This window comes from Gorilla gorilla, chromosome 20 (assembly GCF_029281585.2).
Source record: "Gorilla gorilla gorilla isolate KB3781 chromosome 20, NHGRI_mGorGor1-v2.1_pri, whole genome shotgun sequence".
Lineage (NCBI taxonomy): Eukaryota > Metazoa > Chordata > Mammalia > Primates > Hominidae > Gorilla > Gorilla gorilla.
In genome coordinates, this window is record NC_073244.2 from 49640172 (window position 1) to 49646176 (window position 6005).

Genomic DNA, 6005 nt, shown 5'->3' on the forward strand with positions numbered 1-6005 from the left:
GAATAGCGTGAACCCGGGAGGCGGAGCTTGCAGTGAGCTGAGATAGCGTCACTGCACTCCAGCCTGGCGGACAGAGCGAGACTCCGTCTCAAAAAAAAAAAAAAGGAAGTACATACTGAAGTGTTCTATGTAACTTACCCTCAAATATTCCAGATAAATATTAAATTGTTTATGTGTATGTGTGTGGAGAGACAGAATAAGCAAATGAGGTAATATTTTAACAATAATTTAATCTGAATAAAGGGCATAGAGTTTTATTGCATTGTTTTATTTTTTCGATTTTTTGGGAATTTGAAATAATTTCTAAATAATGTTCTAAAGTTCAAGCTGGGCATGGTGGCACATACCTGTAGCCCCAGCTACTCAGGAGGCTGAAATGGGAGGATCACCTGAGCAGAGGAGGTTGAGGCTGCAGTGGGCCATGATCATGCCACTGCACTTCAGCCAGGGAGAGAGAGAGACTCTGTCTCAAAATAAAATAAGTTCAAAAACAAACAAAAACCCCAGTGAGCCTGTTCCTTTTGTTCCATTCTCTTTTTTTCTTTTGAGACGGAGTCTTGCTCTGTCATCAGACTAGAGTGCTGTGGCATGATCTCCACTCACTGCAACCTCCAACTCCCTGGTTCAAGTGATTGTCCTGCCTCAGCCTCCCAAGTAGCTGGGATTGCAGGCACGTGCCACCATGCCCAGATAATTTTTGTATTTTTAGTACAGATGGGGTTTCACCATGTTGGCCAGGATAGTCTTGATCTCCTGACCTCATGATCCGCCCGCCTCAGCCTCCCAAAGTGCTGGGATTACAGGCATGAGCCACCGCGCCCAGCCCCATTCTCTCTTAAACCCACTCTAATCAAACCACCTATCCCACAACTCCACTGAAATGCATTTGTCAAGGTTACCAAATATACCCATTTGCCAACGCCAGTGGTGACTTCTCTCACTCTTTCTCTTACTTGACCCATCAGCAGTATTTGACATAGTTTATCACTCCCTCCTTCTTGAAATGTGTGCATCTTTTCACTTCTGAACACCACTTTTTTGGTTTTTCTCTTACGTTCCTGGCCGCTCCTTCTAAATATCCTTGACAGTTAGTTCCCCTTCCAAACACTGGAGTGCCCAGGGCTCAGTCCTCAGAGCCAACCCATCTAGGAGTTTCTGTACACCCTCAGGGTCATTTCCCAATCTCAATCTAGTGTCTCTTTTTTTTTTTTTTTTTTTTTTTGAGATGGAGTCTTGCTCTGTCGCCCAGGCTGGAGTGCAGTGGCACGATCTTGGCTCACTGCAAGCTCCGCCTCCCAGGTTCACGCCATTCTCATGCCTCAGCCTCCCAAGTAGCTGGGACTACAGGTGCCCGCCACGACGCCCGGCTAATTTTCTGTATTTTTAGTAGAGACGGGGTTTCACCATGTTAGCCAGGATGGTCTCAATCTCCTGACCTCGTGATCCACCCGCCTTGGCCTCCCAAATTGCTGGGATTACAGGCGTGAGCCACCGTGCCTGGCCTCAATCTAGTGTCTTTATTCACTCACCTTAGTCTGTGCAAATCATATTCTTCTAGAAATGTAAGATCCTCCTCCCATTGAGGTCTTACTCAAGGCCAAACTCCCTGTCACCTAAACCCTGGTTCAAAGCAGTTGGCGGCTGTACATGGTAGGAAAAGTTTCTCATACTATCCTGAGCACACATGCTGGGAGAAAGATGGGAGGCTGGAAGCCCCTTCTAATATACTGGAGAGATCTGAAGTGCAATTCTCCCTTCAAAAATCAGAAAACTAGGGCCCAGTAAGGCCATTACTTGTTGAAGGTCATTCAACTGCTTATTGGCAATGTCTGAGCTAAAGCCCTGTGCTGTCTCCTTAAGTGTTGATTTCATGTATTTGTGTCAGGAGCCTCCTTAAGAATCTGATAAAAGCTGCAGACTTTTTCTCAGCAGAAAAAAGTACTTAACACATGCCAACAACTTTTTTTTTCCATTTAATTTGAAGAGTTTCATGGACTCTCAAAGTACATCTAGACCTCAGATTATAGAAACCCTGCTCTATCAGAACAATCCAAAGCATGGAGAAGTCTACAGCGCTACTGATTTAGTACCCTCAACAAATCAATGGTGTGAAAAAGCTGGGGACAGGACTGTAAATGTTCAAGATTAAAAGAGTCTTAGGAAGCATAACAATCAAATGCAGTATATAGGCCTTATTTAATTTTTTTTCTTTTTTTTTTTTGAGATGGAGTCTCGCTCTATCACCCAGGATGGAGTACAGTGGCACAATCTCGGCTCATTACAACCTCCACCTCCCAGGTTCAAGTGATTTTCCTGCCTCAGCCTCCCGAGTAGCTGGAACTACAGGCACGTGCCACCACGCCCGGCTAATTTTTGTATTTTTTCTAGAGACAGGGCTTCACCATATTGGTCAGGCTGATCTTGAACTCCTGACCTCGTGATCCACCCACCTCCACCTCCCAAAGTGCTGGGATTACAGGTGTGAGCCACCACTCCCAGACTCAATTTTTTGTTTTTTAGAGACAAAGTCTTGCTATCACTTAGGCTGGAGTGCAGTGACACAATCATAGCTCACTATAGCCTTGAACTCCTGGGCTCAAGTAATCCTCCCACCACAGCCACCTGAGTAGCTGGGACTACAGGCGCACACCACCACACATGGCTAATTTTTGTTTGTTTGTTTGTTTGTTTGTTTTGAGGTGGAGTCTTGCTCATTCTATCTCCCAGGCTGGAGTGCGGTGGTGCAATCTTGGCTCACTGCAACCTCTGCCTCAGGTTAAAGAGATTCTCCTGCCTCACTTTCCCAAGTAGCTGGGATTATAGGTATGCACCACCAGTCCTGGCTGATTTTTGTATTTTTTGGTAGAGAGGAGGTTTCACTATGTTGGCCAGGCTGGTCTCAAACTCCTGAGCTCAAGTGATCTGCCCATCTCCACATCCCAAAGTGCTGGTATTACAGGCATGTGCCTGGCTATATATATGTATATATATATATATATATATATATATATATATATATAGAGAGAGAGAGAGAGAGAGAGAGAGAGAGAGAGAGAGAGAGAGAGAGAGATAGGGATAGGGTCACACTCTTATTTGAATTCTGATTCAAACAAACAAAGTATAAAAGGACATTTAGGGAGCCATGCATGGCGGCATGCACCAATGATCCCAGCTACTCTGGAGGCTGAGGTGGGAGGATCCCTTGAGTCCAGGAGTTCAAGGTCAGCCTGAGAAATATAGCAAGAACCCATCTCTAAAAAATGAAAAAAAAAAAAAAAAAAGACATTTTGGGGAGGGGAACAACCACGGAAATTTGCATAGACTGAGTACTGGATGATATTAAGGAATTATTTTGTTAGATATGAAAACCACGGAAATTTGCATAGACTGAGTATTGGATGATATTAAGGAATTATTCTGTTAGATATGAAAATCATTATATAGAAAAATGTTATTTTTTAGAGCTGAAATATCAAAGTATTTAGGGTTGAAATATGATGTCTAGGATTTACTTTAAAATACTTCAACAAAGAAAAAAATAGATGAAGCAATTTTGGCAAAATGTTAACAATTAATTATAGGCGATAGGGAGCTGGGAGTTCATTATAATACTCTTCTACTTTTGTGATTGAAATTTTTCATAAAAACACAAACAACTGTTCTTTGACATTCTGGCAAACACAAGAAGATATCTGGGTTGTCACAGCCAGTACCCAAATTCTGAGTGTCCCTGAAGAGTCATTCATAGACTTTCTGACTAGCACCACAGACTATCTGCTGGGTTTTGTTTCTTTTTACCAGAGGACTCACTGATATCCTGACTCTAGACTAGCTCCTACAATGAAAGAGAAAGATCTACTATAAAGGACATTATTAAGTCAACTGACAAAATTGGAATATGGATGGTAGATTTATAAATGAATCAGATAGGTATTGTTATTCTCTTTCTGGATCTTTCAAGGAATTTATCCATTTCATCTGCGTTGTCAAATGTATGGACATAGAGTTGTTCATAGTAGTCTCTTATCTTTGTAAATGTCTGTAGGATCTGTAGTAATGGCTCCTCTTTCATGCCTCATATTTGTGATTTGTGCACTATCCTTTTTTTGACACAGACAAACAGAGGCCAAAAGGAGAAATGACTCAGGTCAAGACTGCAGAGCCAGCTGGGCTATCCTTAACTCCTGCTGCCTTGCCTGGCTGTCAGGTGAATCATCCTTTCTGAGTCTTCCTGCTCCCAGCCCACAGCTCTCACATATCCTTTTTTAAATTTTTATTTTATTATTATTATTTTTTTGAGATGGAGTCTCGCTCTGTCGCCCAGGCTGGATGGAGTGCAGCGGCATGATCTTGGCTCATTGCAACCTCTGCCTCCTAGGTTCAAGCAATTCTCCTGCCTCAGCCTCCCAAGTAGCTGAGACTATAGGCACATGCCACCACACCTGGCTATTTTTTTTTTTTTTTCTGTATTTTAGTAGAGATGGAGTTTCACCATGTTGCTCAGGCTGGTCTCGAACCCCTGAGCTTAGGCATTCTGCCTGCCTCGGCCTCCCAAAGTGCTAGGATTACAGGCGTAAGCCACCATGCCTGGTCAGCTCTCACCTATTCTGCGTGGCCTGACGTGTAGTCTGCCATGGAAGAGCCCAACTGTAGAGCAAGGACACTCATTGCCCTTGGCCTCTGAGGTGAATCTAACTTCTCAGAATGTTCTCTTGCCGTCTATCCTCTGCTTCCCCTCAAAAGAAAAAAGAGGTAGAGGAGGTAAGATAATAAAAGAGAGATTGGGGTGGGGAGTGGCAAATGGTAAAGATGGGCTACTTTTTAGAAGCAGCAGTAAGCCTCAGCGTGCCTGGAAAGAGGCAGTTCTGCCATGGCAGGGAGAGGAGATCAGGGAAAAACAGTGACAACTTTACTGCCCCCCCTTTTTTTTTAAGATGAAGTCTCGCTCTGTCACCCAGGCTGGAGTGCAGTGGCACGATCTTGGCTCACCGCAACCTCTGCCTCCTGGGTTCAAGCAATTCCTCTGCCTCAGCCTCCTGAGTAGCTGGGATTACAGACACACACCACCATGCCCAACTAAGTTTTTTGTATTTTTGTAAGAGACAGGTTTTCACCATGATGGTCAGGCTGGTCCTAAACTCCTGGCCTCAAGTGATCCACTTCAACCTCCCAAAGTGCTGGGATTACAGGCGTGAGCCACCACACCCAGCCTACTCCTTTTGCTTTAACTCTTGTCTCCTTAATTGCTAGAAGGAAGGTTCATTAAGTCCGTAAGTAACTGGGGGGGCCTAATTGAGCCTACACCTAGTTTTCCAAATTCTTATTCTATCACCCTACCCAAATTCCATGTCTAGATGGTAGTAAAGGGAATGAAAGACATAGGGACATCAGCTTAGCTCCTTTTTGTTTGTTTGTTTGTTTGTTTGTTTGTTTGTTTGAGACAGGGTCTCGTTCTTGCCCAGGCTGGAGTGCAGTGGCACAACCATGGCTCACTGCAGTTTCAACCTCCCAGCCTCAAGTGATCTTCCCACTTCAGCCTCCTGAGTAGCTGAGACTACAGCAGGCACACATCACTGCACCTAGCTAATTAAAAAACAGGCTGGGCACAGTGGCTCATGCCTGTAATCCTGGCACCTTGGGAGGCTGAGGCGGGTAGATCACAAAGTCAGGAGTTAGAGACCAGCCTGACCAACATGGTGAAACCCCTGTCTCTACTAAAAACACAAAAATTAGCCGGGCATGGTGGCACACGCCTGTAATCCCAGCTACTCAGGAGGCTGAGGCAGGAGAATTGCTTGAACTGAGAGACGGAGGTTGCAGTGAGCCAAGATTGTGCTCCCCTGCACTCCAGCCTGGGTGACAGAGTGAGACTCCAACCCCCAAAAAAAAAAAAAAATTTGTAGAGATGGGGTTCCACCATGTTGCCCAGGCTGGTCTCAAACTCCTGGGCTCAAACAATCCTCCCACCTTCGCCTCCCAAAGTGCTGCGATTACAGGCGTCAGTC